The sequence below is a fragment of the Mustela putorius genome, unplaced genomic scaffold, assembly GCF_011764305.1.
Source record: "Mustela putorius furo isolate JIRA1106 unplaced genomic scaffold, ASM1176430v1.1 tig00001059_pilon_pilon_pilon, whole genome shotgun sequence".
Lineage (NCBI taxonomy): Eukaryota > Metazoa > Chordata > Mammalia > Carnivora > Mustelidae > Mustela > Mustela putorius.
The window spans coordinates 4197656-4215994 of NW_025421553.1; positions in this window are offsets into that span (position 1 = coordinate 4197656).

The window sequence follows — 18339 nt, forward strand, 5'->3', positions numbered from 1 at the left end:
ACCATAAGAGACTCAATCTCAGGAAACAAACTGAGGGTTGCTGAAGGGGAGTGGGAAGGGAAGGATAAGGTGCTGGGTGATGGACACTGGGGAGGGTATGTGCTATGGTGAATTCTGTGAACTGTGTAAGACTGATGATTCACAGACCTATACCCCTGAAACAAATAATACATTTTATGTTATAAATAAAACAAAAACCCTGTAGCTAACATATTTCCATTCTTAGTTAGAATTACCAAATGATCAGTTTTGAGTATTAAAAACTCTGAACTGTAAGACAGTTCTAAGTAACTTAAATGTTACGTTTAGTGCCTCAAATATAGCCCCTTACTTTGAATTAGAATTTTCTAGAAATAAGGTATACCATTTATTTTATATTAAAGGTCAGTTTTTCCCTCTCCCCATTAAATTTATCTTAGCCACATATTTAAAGAATATCATCTTGTGAATTCAGATTATTAGCCTATGTCAATTTGGGTTTGCCTCCTTCTTTTATGCATCTTCCAGCATTTATTCTCAATTAGCTGTCTCCATCACAGTTAAGTCTTTCTTGTGGCAAAAACAAACAAAACTGAAAAATAAATAAAAAACCTCGGGGCACCTGGGTGGCTCAGTGGGTTAAAGCCTCTGCCTTCAGCTCAAGTCAGAATCCCAGGGTCCTGGGATGGAGCCCCACATTGGGCTCTCTGCTCAGCGGGGAGCCTGCTTTCTGCCCAACACCCTACCTGCCTCTCTGCCTACTTGTGATCTCTCTCTGTCAAATAAATAAATACAATCTTTAAGAAAAAAAAAAAAAATCCTCCTCTGACCCCACGTTTTCTCTGCCCAGTGTCATATCTCACCTTCTTAGCCAAATTTCTTTAATTAGCTAAAGTTGTTAAAATTCTGAAACTTGACTTATTCTGCCTTTTAAATGATTTCCTTGATTTAATTCCTGTTCCAGTGCATTCACCAAACCATGAGTAACTTTCCTAAAATATAGATTTTTTTAAAGATTTTATTTATTTATTTGACAGAGAAAGATCAGAAGTAGGCAGCGAGGCAGGCAGAGAAAGAGAGAGAGAGAGAGAAGCAGGCTGCCCGCTGAGCAAAGAGCCCAATGTGGGGCTTGATCCAGGACCCTGAGATCATGAGATGAGCCGAAGGCAGTGGCTTAACCCACTGAGCCACCCAGGAGCCCCCTAAAATATAGATCTTATCACAAGAGTCTCAGTCTTAAAATCCTTCTATTGCTCTCTATTTCTCTAGGATAACATCTTAATTCATGATATGGTGTGTGAGGTTCTCCACCACTTGGGGCTCACTCTCCTGACCACTCTTAACCCTCACTGCTCACTTCTAGTTGGGGCTCTAGCCCATTAATCTTTCCTGTTCAATTCCTCAGTTGTGCCATGCTTGGTCTTACCTTGAAAGTGACTAAGTCACTCACCCTTCATCTCTCAGCCTAAATGTCTCTTCTCCATCATGGTCTTTGTTGGAGTTCCCTGCCTAGGCTGTCACTGCATATCCCTCTCATATAAACTCACCACACTTGTAGTAACTTGTTTAATGCATGTGTCTAAATTCCATGAAGGTGTAGACATGTTTGCCTGTCTTCTTCACTCCTTTATCTCCAGAACTGAGTACAGTGCCTGGCAGGTGGAATGCACTTAAAAATATTTGTGAGATAAGAGGTAATATTATGATCTAAGAATATAAACATTTCAAATTCCTGCTCACTCTTTTCTTCCAGGATTATTTCAGTTGGTTTTATCTTTCTAGAAGGAAAATGTTTTGCAGTCTTAGAATGTGGAATTTGTTTAATAGACTCAGATTTTGCCATGAATGGGGAACATATTCAGTAGTCAGTCAGCAGCAAAATCAGTGTTATTCCTAATTTTAAAAATGGAAATACAGGAAGAGAAGATCTTAAGGTTGACCTTCTTGTGTTTTGAAATTTTAACTCAAAAGTGAATGTTAACAGTATGGAGGTTCCTCAAAAAATTAAAAATAGAACTACCATATGATTCAGTAATCACACTACTGGGTATTTACCCAAAGAATACAAAAATACTAATTTAAAATAATCACGTACACCTATGTTTATTGCAGCATTATTTATAATAGCCAAGATATGGAAGCATCCCAAAGTGTCCAATGATAGATGAATGGATAAAGATGATATGTGTGTGTGTGTGTGTGTGTGTGTGTCTCATACACACAAAGACACATGCAGACAAATATTACTCAGCCATAAAAAAGAATGGAATCTTGACATTTGCAACAACATGGATGGATCTGGAGGGTATAATGCTACGTGAAATAAGTTAGAATAAAAAATATAAATGCCACATTATTTCACTCATGTGTGGAATTTAAGAAACAAAACAAACAAGCAAAAGGAAAAAAAGGGACAAACCAAAGAAACAGGCTCTTAACTACAGAGAACAAACTGATGGCTGCCAGAGGGGAGGCAGTGGAGGATGGGTGAATAGGTGATGGAGATTAAGAGTGTAATTCATCATGATGAACAGTGAATAATATATGAAACTGTTGAATCACTATGTTGTACACCTGAACCTAATATAACACTGTATGTTAAATATGCTGGAATTATGATGGAAAAATTAAATTTTAAAAAAATATTAAAAATATTAGAAAATTGTTTAAGATATTCTAGATACTCATAGGTATTGGAGAGACACTTATATACACTTCATAAAATCTAAAAGATATCTAAGAAAACAGAGACAGATTTGATTATATAAAAATGTTAAATCATTACTGGAGAAAGATATCAAAAACAAAGTAAAAAAATGTTAAAAATCAGGAAAAAAATACTTGCAATATATGATCCAGATGAAAATTTGGTATGTGTAAACATATTAGTTACCTCATTCTGCAACATAACCCCAAAACTTGGCATCTTGCAAGAATACACAATTATTCTTCAGTTTCTGTGGGAAAGGAATACAAGCACAACTCTGCAACTGAGATGATAACCAGGCTATAGGTTCATCTGAAGGCTTGAATGGGGAAGGATCTGCTTCTAACCTTACGATGTTTGCAAGATTTATCTCCTGAGGACATTGGAATAAGGGCCTCAATTTCCTATGGGCTGCTGGCTAGGGACCACTTTAGTTCCATGCCAGGTAACCCTCTCCATCAGAGCAAACACATGAGAAAACCACAGAGAGAATACTAGCAAAACAGAAGTCATGGTCTTTTACAACCTAATCACAGAAGTGATATCCCATCACTTTTGTTGTATACTAATCTTTAGAAGAAAGTTACTAGGATCCAGTCCACAATCAGAGGAGGGGATTATACCAGGGCATGAACACCAGGACACGAGTCCCCTGGGAATCACATAAAAGGCTGCCTACTACAATAATATACATACTACTTTTATGAATTGGTCAGAAAAAAATAAACCAAATATAAATGTGAGCAAAAACCAAAGATAGGCAATTCACATAAGAGCAATCCAAATGATCTCTTTATATTTGAAGAGATCCTCATCCCTAGAGTAGTCATGGAAATGCAAATTCAAAGTGGCAAAGAGAGGATCACACTCACTCTCAGATAAGACTTGGATTAATTTATAAAGATTATAAGAGACAGACATCACTTATAATCTCTAAAGATTATAAGAGAGAGACATCACTCTCAAGCATTCATTGTTAACAGAAATATGAATTCTACAGCCTTTTTAGGAAGCAATTTGTTTTTTGAAATTTGAAATTCATGCTTCCTTTGACTTAGAATCTAATCTGTCATATTAAAATCAAGAATTCACATACATACACATTCTTACTATAGAATTGTCTCTGCAAAAAAACCGTGAACAATGGATAGCCATCAGTATGGAAATAGTAAACCGTGGTATGCACATGTATACTACTATGTGACCATTAAAAAGAATGAACTAGAGCCAGAGAATGCACACCACCCACACCAAGAAAAGGAATAAAGAAAGAGGAAAAAAAGGCAAATAAAGATGACAAAAAAACATGTAATGATGGGGACACCTGGGTGGCAAAGTTGGCTAAGCCTCTGACTCTTGGTTTCAGCTCAGGTCGCAGTCTCATGGCTGTTAAGACTGAGCCTTTGTCAGGCTCCACCCTCAGCATGGAGTCTGTTGAGTTTTCTCCCCCTGCCTCTCCCACTCATCATCTTTCTTTCTCTCTCTGAAATAAATAAATCTCTAAAAATATATATATAACTATGAGAACAAGCATGCACTTACATAAAATTATATTTATAGCTATGTGAACAAAGAAAATAATGTTTAATGGGTTAACTCTGTATTAAGTGTCTTGGAGAAATTTCTATCATATATTTATGAGTCTACTTTGAAAATCAATGAACATGCAAAAAAAAAGTTAATGGGAAAATATGCAACAAGTTTCTAACACTGATTAGCTGAGGTGAGTTTGTTAGAATGGTAGAAGGAGAGGATGAGGAGGAAGCTATGTAAAACACAAAACAAAAGCCAAACTTTCATTTATACGTAAAACTGAATATGATTCTAAAAAGCAGGTATAATTTTATCCCATTTTTATAACAGGATAAATATACATATATTTTCATACATAAAGTAGTACAAGAAAGAGTCACCAAAATGTTCATAGTAATTGTGTCACGACTGAGAGTCCAAGTAATTTCTCTTTTCCTTCTTGTAGTTTTATATATTGACTTATTTTTTAATGTCTGTATTATTAGTATAATTAGAATTAAATAGAGTTAGAAATATGTTTCACACATGACTGTTACATATATAATGTGCTTCTATAATCTATTACAAACTATGGCTATAAAATGAGTCTGAAATGGTAGATGAGACTTCTATAAACAAGAGAGGAGGAAGAGGGCAATTTATGTAAAAGACATCATATGGGGTGCCTGGGCGGCTCAGTCGGTTAAGCATGTATCTTTGGCTCAGGTCCTGATCCCAGGGTCCCGCAGAGCTTGCAGCCTGCTTCTCCCTCTCCTGTTCCCCCTGCTTGTGTGAGCTCACTCGCTCGCTCTCTCTCTCAGTCAAATAAATAACACTTTTAGAGGGGGGAAAAAAAAAGACACCAGATACAGAGTGATGCTGACTCCAAAAAGTGAACAGTCACAGGGAGGGAAAACAAGAGGCCTGATCTAACTGGCTCATAGGGAATGGGAAGAGAGTAGTTAGAGTCTAAATGTAGGCTGCACCGAGATTGTTAAGGACTTCACGGATGGTTCAGACTTCATCTAGTAAGCCATTGGTTGGGGGGAGCACCATTTGAGTTTAAGATGGCAGGATAAAAATCTGCTGGAAGAGGAATATGGTCTTGGCATTCTGGACAGAATGGATAAGAGGGGCTTGGAGACAGGGAGAACATTACTGAGGTTAATTATATAGACCAGGCACGAGACAGTAAGGGCCAGAAGCGGATTGTGTCAGGGGAAGAAAGGGACACACTGAGTATGCCTTAATGGTGGAATTCCTGGCATGGGGATTTTGAGGAATACAGCTTCTACAAACACCACTGACACCACAACACTGCCCTTGTCCTTTTATTGGCTCAATAAAAGATGTGCTAACATTTCTGAATAACTATAAATAGTACATTGTGTGTATATATAAACCTTCACCATTTATTAAATGGTGAAGGTATATATAAACCTTTGCCATTTATCAGGACTTATTTATTGTCTAGCTTTTGTCTTTACGATAATCTATTAAAAGGTAGAAAGAAGAGATGATGTCCTCATTCTCAGATGAAGAAGATAAAGTTTCAAAAGGTTAAGAGCACATGCCAACCTTATATAGTTTAATGTCAACCTAAAGATTTGACCAAAATCTGCTCTTTGATTTGGACTTCAGTCTCAGCCTTTGGAAAACCTTCATGGTTTCTGGCATTTCAAACAATACTTATGATCAATGATAATAGGAACCACCACGGTACAATAAAATCTAATCAGCATAATGACAGTAAGGCAAAGAGGCCATACTACTTGAGTCTATTGTTAATAACTGAATTTCACTCTCAAATACAGGGGAGCATTCCAGACATAAATTAAAAATCTACTTATGTGCTTTACATGATGAAATTCTAGCAGAAAATCCTGCAATAACTCACGATGACTCTAAAAACTGTTATTTTTAGGTAGAATAATTTTAAGTTGATTTCTAAAAATGCTCAGAAAACATTTTCTTAAAGTGGTGCACAAAGCATCGGTTTGTGGCACTGTTTCAGTAAAATTTTATCTTCTGGTAGGTGATAAGTCTTTACCTTAGTAAATTACTACTCGAGAGAAAAAGAACATTTAGTATCTGGGTGGCAACATCACTAATAGCAGTATCTGAGACTGCCAGAGCTGTCCAAAAATATGTTGCTCCTCAATTAACCTAAATGGAAAGTGAGTGACTATTTGGTATTGTAAATTTATAGTGTACTGACCATAGAAGCAATCTAGTCACTGATAGTACTGAGCAATTATTATTCCTGTAACATAATGTCAAAATTTTAAAACTTTGTCAACTAAAAACTTTAACAGTAAATTATCATAGTAATTACATTGTTGTTGGACTGGAATTCACTCCAAGATTAACTGAAACTTAGATCAGCCTTGGCTTTGTTAAAATTTGGTATCAACACTTGTCCATTGAGCACTTTGTGTCCCACTGAAGGATTTAATACAACCAGTTAGTAACTGTGAAAACCAGGTTCAACACCCATCACTGGCTTCCAGCTTTGGGCTCTTCTCTCCCTAATATACTTGCTTCTGCCAGTCAGGAAAGAGATGGATACAGAGAAATCCTTAGCTTTCCAAATTATTTGGATAGTACTGTTTCTCTTACTACCAGTCAGAGTCCCCTCAAAGCCTCAGAATTAGTAGTGAGTTTATGGCCAATTTCAGTCACCCAGAAATAGAATTTGTATTTCTTCTTAGAACCTCTCATAGCCTTCAGGCCTTGGGTGAAAAAAGCCCAAGTGTTATGTCAGCATTAACTGACTGGGTCTGGAAGGGTAGCTGATCCTGACTTAGAATCTTAGGCAACAACAAATACCTTATTATCCAGAATAAACTCTGGCTGATCTAAACTAATTTCTTGGAAAGTGTTCTAGGTATTTTCCAAAAAAGAGTAGAGAAATATAGGAAGCTAGCCAGCTTGGCATTGTTTATCTGAAAAACCTGCCAAAAGTCTGGCCCCATTTGCCAGTGTCAATACTCTCTAGTGCAAACATTCTTGTGCAAGGGACATTGTGTAAGCTAGAAATTAATCTTAATTAGTCATTCATTGTCCAAGTGTGGATGCTGGAGAAGAAAGCCCCGAGTAGTTTCAGAATCAATATCCTTTATGGTCCCTGGTGGAAATATGATTAATTGCCTTTTCAATAACAGAGGAAAGCCCTTGTAGAACTTGTTTTAAACCATGTTCAGGGCTGGTGGTACCAAGTGGGGTCCCAAGGTCTTCTTCATATGTTTGGCCAAAGCACTGGAACCACAGATGTGGTCTAAAGCCTTTTGCATTCAGCTAGAATGGGTTTTATTCCAGTTATCCTTTGTCTCCATTGTAGCAACAGAGACTAGAATGGAAGCCAACCTGAAAAGGTCAGTCCTAGTTCAGCTTTATTAAGCAGGAAGATTTTATCTCCAGGATCTTTTCATTTGAAAGGTTCTGTTTCACAAGTAGCAAGAAGGATATAAGGCTAATACACACTATCAAGTCATGTCAAGACATAGCATGATGTCAATCATGGCATATCGAGAATTCAATGTGACATGTTTAGGAACAATAATTCCTCACTACTGTCAGTCAGAACTAAATCTTCATGTTTAGTGGCAACTTGGGCAAGCCATTCTAACTGGGGCTTGTGTGGCTGACTTATCACATCAAGGGGGTAGGATGAGGCTGGCTACAAACCCTGAAGTTTATCTCCACAAGAATTTCTCCAGCTTGCTTTATTGAAAAAGTCCCTTACAGTACTAACTAATGCTGTACCTGCCCCTTCCTATCCACTGCTCTTCCTTCAGGGATTAAATACAGTCCATCACTGTCTTTATAGCTCAAAACTCAGAGACCAGAGAAGAGAAATAAGAAAAACACACACACACACACACACACACATTTCCTCTGGCTTTACTTCTTGTCTTTGATTTCCAAAGAATATGGGCAAATGTTTTTTGTATGATTGATTTAACAAGAATAAAAAAATGAAGAGAAGGTTCAGGTTCCTCTCGTCAGTTCAGAGATCAGTTTCCAACTCAGCTTTTTTACATTCTCTAATGTAATGGGCCTGCCCAAGAGAGAAGAGTACAAAGAAACTTGTATGGGAGATCATGTCTCAATCAAGCCAAGACCACTCAGTGCACTAATGGAGGACAGAGAGGCCAGGCAGGGCCATAGGATAAGTATTCAAAAGAGTATCTACTTAGACATAAGAAATGCTACTCCCAGTATCTCATGTCTCTAAATATTCTCTTATATAACCAGAAACTCTTTTCCCCTTCATTTGTTCTACTTCTGTAGCTTCTTCTGAAACTGATCACTTGTTTCTTCTCTAATTTTATATCTTGCTATGGGTCATTTTTCTAACACTAGAGATGTTAAAAGCTGTAGATTCTGCCAGGGAGTGACTCATAAATCTCATTAGTATTAAAAATTTAAAACCTCAAGGAATTTGGGCAAAATACAAAACTACCAGTGTCAGGATGTTTGAAATGCTTTGAAAATGAAGGTGAGACTTTAAATAGGTAATTTAGTAGCTAAAGAAATTAGACATAGTCACAGCTGTCATAATTATTGAGTACCTAGTATGAACTTAATGGCACCATTGACCAAGTCCCATTAAAACAGGGGCAGCTGGGTGGTTCAGTAGGTTAAGCGTCTGACTTTTGGTTTTGGCTCAGGTCGGGATCTTAGGTTGTGAAACTGTGCCCGGAGTCAGGCTTGGGGCTCTGCTGGCGGGTCTGCTTGAGATTCTTTTCCCTCCTCCCTCCCTCCCCACCACTCTCTCCTTCTTCTCCTGCTCACATGCTGTCTCTAAAATAAGTAAAATCTTTTGAAAAAAAAATCACCATCTATTAAAATATAAAAGATATTTATTCTTCAAAGCAAAAGGATGAGTCTTTTCAGAGGGGCATAGGTAGCTATTCCTATATATATGGTATAGATATAAGGTATATAAGGTATCTAAGAAACTCAGAAGCATGTTTTGTGAGCCCTGTCCCTCACACCAGAGATGAAATCACAGAGGTTTTGAGTCTTTCAAAAAGTGATAGTGGGTGGCTAGTTGACAGTGAGCCATGGTGACTGATGCCAAAAAGTGGTGTGAAGGGCTGAGAGAAGAAGAGTTGGCCGAATTCTGCCACCATGAACTTGTGGATTTTCATAGCCCTTAATTCCACAGGGGGCTGGATTTGGTAGTCCAGAGTCAGCTAGAAAGGCAGGGAACAACTGGATAATAATAGGCTTGTGCTCCAAGGAGAGCTGGCAATGTACCTTTTTTGGTCCTTCTCATACATATTTGCCATTTTCCCATTTTCCCCACTCTCTACCTCTAGAAGAATTTCAAAGAATAATGTCAAGCATATATTCAGTGTTTGCTTTGTTTCAGGCTCCTTTTTAAGTGATCCGCATATATTATTCCACTTACCTAAATAACAACTTATGAAATAGCTAATATTACCATTCTATCTTTATAGATACAAAAATGGATGTTCAGGGAGGTTTAGTAACCTGCCAAAGGTTACACTGCTAGTGGATGGTAAATCTCCAGGTTGCTGTGCTATACCAACTGCCCCTAACTAGAGCAGATTCTCTCTCGCTCATCACTCTCCAAACTTTCCTTTTCCCTATGTGCCTACACTATCTCTTGAGTAGTTTTCCCTCCCTTGCAAATTAACAAGTAATAATATAATCTTTGGACATTATAGCCCACTCAGGAAAATCAGACAGGTCACTGGAATAATTGTACTACAAGTAGAGATGCCCCTCTCTCCCAGGGCTGGGACACATAAAGTATCAGTTCTTTCCTATGATCAGGCCAATCCACAATATTTGTGAGAGTAAGAAACCCAAGTCATCCAACAATCAACCAGAGAGTTCAATTGTAATAAATACATGAAACATGATAGGTTATAATTATGACAAGAGGCACTGTGAGAGCCAAAACTACCTCCTAAATTATCTGTTCTGCTACTTCAGGATAGAGTAATGCGCATGTTATTAATATAGTTCTGGTTCCAGTGACATGATAGAGTGAGCTAACTAATGTATAATGTTCTCCTAATACAATTACATAGTGAGCAAAGTAGAGCACAAAAATTTAAATCATATCAGAGCTCAGAGAAGAAATATAGTCACGTTCCAGAAATGAAAAGTGAACCAAAAGTCAGAGCTCTGAGCAGCTGCTGTTCTATAAGCCTTGAGGCATCCAGGCCTTCTCTGTCTTATGGCTTTACCATCTTCATTGTGTAATTTCCAAGGTGATAAAAGAATAAAAGAATGGCCTGTTGGAAACTTTTGTGGGCTAGGCCTAGAAATAGCCTACATGACTTCCACCAATATTCCCTTGAACACATCTTAAAGCAGCTGGGAGTGTGGTCTAGCTGTGCCAGGAGGAGGAGGGACTGTGTGTGGAGAGCAGAAGTCCACAACAGTAAGCAAAACAGCCTTACCTTCTAAATATTCTGGATAAAAGGGAGTTGGAGAAAGTAGTTGAAACTTTTTCCATCTCAAGTACTTACATATTCAGAAAGAGTAGGTTAAGGAACTTTTAAGTAAATTAATAGTCTTCCCTTGTGGTACATGTCTATACCTTATTCTCATGTCTGTAGATGGATTCCATGTCTCCATATTTCTCTTTTGTCAGTGAGAAAGCACAATATTCAATTTTACAGCAAAGAAGGATGCTTTGCTCCTCCATTAATGTATTCTTATAGGTCTAATAAGGTTATTTCAGGATACAGGAAAATATGTTTTCCCTTCACTACTCAAAATTGGCATGTGTTTTCTGCTTTCTGTAGAAAGCTATGAATGCATATAAATCAGAAGGTTACAATATCTGCACATGTTTTTAGAGATAAATGAGTTTAAGTGCCAAGGCCAAATCTACTGAATTACAGATATTTTCAATAAAATGAAAACATTAATTTAATATTTCTGTGCATTTAGTACTCACTTCACATTAAGAGTTTAGTTTTGCACAAAGCTTTAAGCTTGGTTTGATTTATTCTTAGTTTGCCCTAAAATTTTAAGTTCATTGGCTGAAGCTGTCAAAACAGAAGCTAAGGAGCAAGAAACAAGAAGAGAAAGTATTTATTTAGTTTTCTTTTCTCTGTCTGGAAGCTTTTGGGAGATTATCTTTATCCATGGTACCTATGGAAATCCTAAAACAGACTGCTAGTCCCCTTGGTCTCATGTAAGGAGGCTCACTGCTCACTGTCCTACAAAATCACCTTCCCTCCCTTCCCCACTGTCCTTCCTGAATTCTGAATTCTTTAAATTGAAATACAATGGATAGAGAACACGTATCAGTTTCAGGTGTATGATATAATGATTTGATATATGTGTATACTGCCACATTAAGTTCAGTTCACATCTATTACCACATAGAGTTATGATGGTTTTCCTTGTGGTGAGAATTTTTAAGATCTACTTTCTTAGCAACATTCAAATATACAATACAGTATTATTAACTATAATCACCATGCTGAGCACCACATCCCTGGACTTATTTATCTTATAACTGGAAATTTGTACTTTTTAACCCCCTTTAGCTATTACAACCACTCACCCACACCTCCTGCCTATGGCAGCCACTGATTTGTTCTCTGGATCTATGAATTCATTTACAGAGTTGTTGTTGTTGTTGGTTTGAGTGCACATGTAAGTGAGGTCATTTGTCTTTCTCTGACCTATTTCACTTAACACCATGCCCTCAAAGTCCATCCATGCTGTCATAAATGGCAGGATTTCCTTCTTTTTCATGCTTGAATAATATTCCATTGTATATAGGTGTATCACATTTTTCTTTCATATTACTGTTTCTTCTACTTCCTTGGCCTTCCCCATGCTCTTCCCTCTGCTCAAAGCACCATCTTCGTTAATTCTTATTCAACCTTCAGATACCAAATTAAACCTTGTTACACAACCACACAACCTCAAAGAAGCTTTTCCTGAGCCATAGGCTAGATCAGTACCCTTAAAATATACTTTGTAAAACTGGAAGCTTCCTTGCATCAACTTTGTACAACTTTAATTAAATAATTACTTATGAGTTTGAGTTTTTAAAATTAGTTTCCCCTGTGAGAAGATACATTCTGTGACAGAAGGGGCCATCTGATTTATTTACTATTATATTCCTAGTTTCGAGCTTAGTGCCTTGGTTAAGATAAGCTTCAATAGATGGTAACAGAATAAATGAATATTAAAATTATTCACAAATAGTTTGAAGAGCCTTGCCTCTCTCCCTTTTATGGAGCTCTATGGTTTTTCACTGAGGGCCAGAAGAATACAACTTGATAGCTAAGAAGATCCCAATTCGTTAATCTCTCTCTGCTGGGGCTTACTGGTGGCTTCCATGTACTTGTAAGTGTTCTAAATATAGCATAGGAGACTCTGCAAGGGAAAGAAGATGGGCAGGTACTGGCCAGTCACATGGAGGTGGTTTAAGAGATATGGTACATCAAGCTTCTTTATTGGACCTGCACATGTCATCAGAGTAAAACAAAGCCTGGGAAGCCATTAACTGTATTGGAAAGTCTTGAGATCTAGAGCTAGACTTGGGGGTGTATGCCTCCTATGATACTGTTAATAATACATCTAGTCTAAATCTCAAAAACGTTCTATTTGTGATATGGGGAGTAATGCTGTTGGGTTGGGCTTCAGGGTGTCTTGGGTCTGAGGATAGCACTGATCACTCATTCTCCTCCCCGGCTTCCAATCAACAACCATCTGCGGAGACTTCGGGACCTCAAACAAAGGAACATTTCTCATTCTTCTATGATTCCATCTCTGCCCCTGCCAGAGCTCTTATGGGGGATTTTCTCAAGGCTCCAGCTGCAAAGAGGTTGTCTCAGGTCAGTGAGAGAGACTGGTCCATCCCCAGAGTAAGACTAAATAAAACTGTAAAGTCAACAGGGTTGCATTTTTCACAGGGATCCCTCAGAAGACTCAGGTCATCCAGGGCCACTGGACCATATTTACTACATGTGGTGTCGACCTGATGTAGGATTCCTTACAGCAGGAGAAGAGACCAGAAGACTCCAAGAGAGGTGTCCTTTCTGTGATCTGCAAGTGGGAATCTGTGTTTCTGTCCCTTGTTTAAAATTCTGCCTTCTGTTTAAAATTTCATTATTTGGCTCTTAAGGACTGACATATGATCCTCGCTTTAACTATTTCTTAAGCAACAGGTGAATTAGTTGCACATCTTTTTGCCCTGAGAGGTGTTTGGAACTAAACTTGTGAGGAGAGAAGGAACTAGCAGCCTCCTCGTCCAGTGGGAATCTTCAGCTTGGCTTTCTGGCTAGGACCTCCACTCCACCAGACCCTCAACACACATTCCACATGCCTTTCCTCCTGATTCTGACCTTCATCTTTGCTTTTGTCCTACACCTTTTCAGCACTCACTGGCTCACTTTTATCATACTGGTCTGCACAACTGCTTTTCACAGATGTGTTTTTCCAAGTATAAATGTTCTCTCAAACCATCTAGAAGTTAGGGTTTTTTCATGAACTGAGCCACAGTTCTAGAGCCATCTATTTGGTTGTGATAAGGTGGATGGGTCTCCCCTACACCTAGAATGACCTTTTCCTTGCATTTACACTTGTCTTTTGTTCATTGAGGAAACTGAGACTGGCTACATGTATACAATGCTCAAACATCATGGCATGGCATGTTACATTGCCCAGATGGGCAATCTAGGAAGTGCAGGAAGTATATCATCCTAACTTAATTCTCTTATGTATAATCAATTTCTTCCCATAATCAGTTTTTGCAAGTCCCTCATTATTAAACATGAATTTGATATATAACCTGATAACCTGCCTAGATGACATACATTACCCATAGAACTAGAAAACTTAAAGAATACAAACATAGGTTCCTCAAAGTCTAGGTATTATTTCACAGAATCTTTTCTTTTCCATTTTAAGTTTTTATTTTTTATTTTTTTTAAAGGTTTTATTCATTTATTTGACAGACAGAGATCACAAGTAGGCAGAGAGGCAGGCAGAGAGGCGGGGGTGGGGGTGGGGTGGGGGTGGAATGCAGGCTCCCTGCCGAGCAGAGAGCCCAATGCGGGGCTCAATCCCTTTAACCCACTGAGCCACAGAGGAACCCCTGTTTTTTGTTTTTTGTTTTCAGATTTTATTTATTTGAGAGCAAGAGAGAGAATGAGAGACAGCAAGCATGACCCAAGGAGAAGGTCAAAGGGAGAAGCAGACCCCCTGCTGAGCAGGGATTTTTTTTTTTTTTTTTCCCCCAATGTGGGACTCGATCCCAGGACTCCAGGATCATGACCTGAGTCGAAGGCAGTTGTTTAACCAACTGATGCCCATTTTAAGTTTTTATTTAAATTCCAGTTAAAAAAAAATAGTATGTGGGCATCTGGGTGGATCAGTTAATTGAGTGTCTGACTCGGTTTCACCTCAGGTCACGATCTCAGGGTCTTGGGACTGAGCCCTTGATCAGAACTGTCTTCTTCTGCTTGAAGATCTTCACAAGAGCAGATTTATTCTTTTTAAGTTTATTTTCTTTAGTAATCTGTACACCCAATGTGAGGCTCCAACTCATGACCCTGAGATCAAGAATCGCATGTTCTTCTGACTGAGCCAGCCCAGCAACCCCTCATAGAATCTTTTCTATGATCTATTTCTCTCTACTATTGGCCTCCAGAATGAATCTACTGCAATATTCTTCACAGAATGCTAGCTGTTTCCCATTATCTATGTTCTGCTTCTTGTTCATTGGAAACCAAAGTTTCAGCTGGATACATAACTGCCTAGCTAAAGACATATTTCTCAGCCTTTCCTGTATCCAATTTTGGCTATATCATTAAGTTTCAATCAAAGAGATGTAAATTTAACAGTTAAATGGGGTTTTGGAAGAGAAATCCCTTAAAAGAGTATCTCTCCATTTGCTCTCTTGTCCACAGATATAATTAGAAGATCTTTTGGGGCTTTCAAGAGCAAGGATCACAGTCTAGGGATGATGATACAGAGAACCCAAAGGTTCCTGGGTTCCTGACGACTCCCTGATGACATCTCATGAGCTCTGGCCTACCTCCCTTTGTATTTGTTTTGTGTGAGCAAGAAGTAAGACACATCCATCTGGATTAAGCCACTGCCTCTCTGATTTTTTCTACTATATGTTGCTAATCCTAATCTTAATTCACAGAACCACCTACCATCCACTTAGTACCAGAGATTCAGATACAGACGGCTTAGTACAGTAAGAGTTTTAAATCTCTGGCTTTAAAAAACAAATAAATAAATAAATCTCTGACTTTATGGATAAAATGGCAAAAGTGAATGTGACTATTCCAATTTCAAGAGCAAAGTAATTGCTAAAATTCAGGGGGGATAATAGAGTTGAAAACCATCAACTTTATTTCTTTTCTTGCTCTTTCTTTCAAGTGTAGGATTATCAAAGTCATTATCCAAGAAAAATGTCCACTGCCACCTGGAGCCTGTAGTGCCACACCCCTCATTTCCATCCCTGCACCCTCCCACTTCTCAATACACATGAAATGAAATTGTCTGCTACTCAGGCAAAGTTTGGCTCCTCAGCATGAAATAAATAAATGAATTCAGATTTGTCTGCATAATTATTGGGTTCTAGAAAAGAGTATGTGTTCAAAAAAGAAATCAATTCAGGAAAAACAAAAATGCCAAAAGTGATGCTTAGTTTAATCATGACATCAGAGTCCTTCATTGTTTTCCAACCAGACACAACAAATATTAAACTATGCTCTTAGAGGTGGCTCTTTGAATCATGGATACTAAAATCACCAGGATGTCATAAAGGAAAAGGCAGAGAACGGAGGTTGTGTCACTTTTTCAGAAAGTAGTGAGTATAGAAAGAGACACGTGTTCTAGAAGTGTGTTCTGCTAATTTAACATACCCAACTTGGTTTTCCTTTACTATTACGCAGAGGTGAAATGAGAAAAATTCCATAGATCCACTGGGATCTATTTAAACTAAAAAGTATTAAAGAGAAGTCACTCTGTAATGAGTATCTGATTCCCTCTTGGTAATTCTGACAGGCATTAAAATACATTGTTAATTCTCTTGCATCCATTTGTCCCTTAGTGGTGCTTCTCACATTGCTAGCATATGATAATGCCATATGATTGGCAAAGATTATCTTCTTAGAGTCAAAAATATATAATGAACTCAACAAGTACAGAAGGAGTTTGGACTACCCTTTTTCTAGAGTGAACTGCATCTGTGAGCTATATAGCTGCTAGTTTCATGATCGTTCACTTCTAATCCAATTTCCAATACCTCTGAAAAAACTGGCAGAACACAAGTCACCTTTTCACATCCCAGGCTACTTAAATGATCCCTATAAAGGTGTACTCATTCAACCCTCCTTTCTCATTATGGAGAAAAGTAGGGACAAAGATCATTCCCAATTAGAACGAATACCAAGGTGTAGTCAACTACTGATCATGTGAGGTGACTTAACTAGAAGTAAGGAGTAGCAGGACTTTTCTGCTCAAGCTTTGGTGTTCTCAATCTAGTCAATGTTAACAACCATCACTTATCATCCAGTGCCCAGTCATGACCCCTAATCAGATACCTATTCCTAACCTTAACTGGGCACACAAGTTATTCCACACCAATATAATGCAGCAACAGCAATGATTACCCTAAGTGAAACAGTGCTACTCAGTAGCACTCAATAAGCATCCTTTCAAGCTATATATGTGTATCTGCTCATTAGTCCTTTGCAACAATTCTCCGAGTTCCTATTATAATTCTGTTTTAGAGATACATTAACAGAGGTAAGATTAAATAGGCTGGTCAAGGTCACCCAGCTACTAATGACACATCACAGCTACTAAATGATATACCACAGGTAATCTGACTTTAGAGCCCATGATCTTAACCAATGTACACACTGTTTCTCAAGTAAAGCAATATAACAAGGAAAGCATGTTGGAGAACGTTCCTTTTTATACTGCATGGAGACTATCTCCTCTCAACCTGCAGAGGTGTCAGTATCTCATTAACCAGTGCCCTCAGTTGATGATTTCCAAAGGCGTACTAACAACCTTTTTGGCAATATAGTCCACCCAGGAACAAAGAAAGCAAATATGAGGCATGCATTTAGAAGTAACTTTCTCGGTCCCCCTTCTGACCCAAGTTCAGCCTTTTGAAGGAACGTTAGTATTTATTATTCTCTGGAAATGCTCCCATCCACTCCAAGTGTCATTATATGGACATGCCAAATGTGTTCCCCATATACTGTACACTAAAAATTCAAGGAAATATTCTATCATCTTTCCCAACGGAAAAGAAAAAAAGTCTTTGCCTCGGATTCTTTCTTATTTTGATATATTTATAAATTGCTAAAATCTGACTTGTTATCTAGGTAAGCTAAATTAACAAATTTGGCTCGTTTGTTTTTATAAAATAATAATTAGATAAGCCTGATAAATTACCAGCATAATGAATTGGAACCTGAAAACCAGCCTGACCTGAGTGTCAACACAGGTCAACACAGCCTTTGAAAACCTTATTTATGAAGAAGCAAAATACTTTATAAATGTTGCATCTTATTCTCTCCCTTGCTTCATAGATTGTTAGACTCAGGAAACTTCTATGACATAGAATCTTTGTTAATCTTCTCATTTCCAATGGGGGATAGTGAAACCCAGGAATTATGACTGCCTTGTCTAGGGTCACAATGTTACTGGCAAAGCCAGTACTCAACTTGTGTTTCCTAGCTTTCTTTGGATGATCTTTCCATTTCAATAACTATTTGTCTGGATTGGTTTAGAGACACAGAGAAGGCCTCTTTTGAAATATGTAAGTGGTGTTTAGTGTGAAATGGAAAATAGGAAAATACCACATGCTCTGGTCAGGGATCTTAACCCAACTTTCAGGAGCTAAGACAGACATTTACTATCATACTTCCAAAAGCAGCTGTAGGTTCTACATTTTCTAGATTACTGAGGATAAATGGGGGAAATACAGCATATGTTATTATGCACGATTGCTCCACCACTGAGTAAAGATGTCACCTTTTCTCTGTTAGTCTCAATTATTTTACTTTTTGGTTTGCAGCCTTTGTTCTAACTCAACTATAGCTCTGAAAGCACCCTAGCTTCTGGCCTTTAGAATTCCTCCAAGTCCCTGGGCCCAT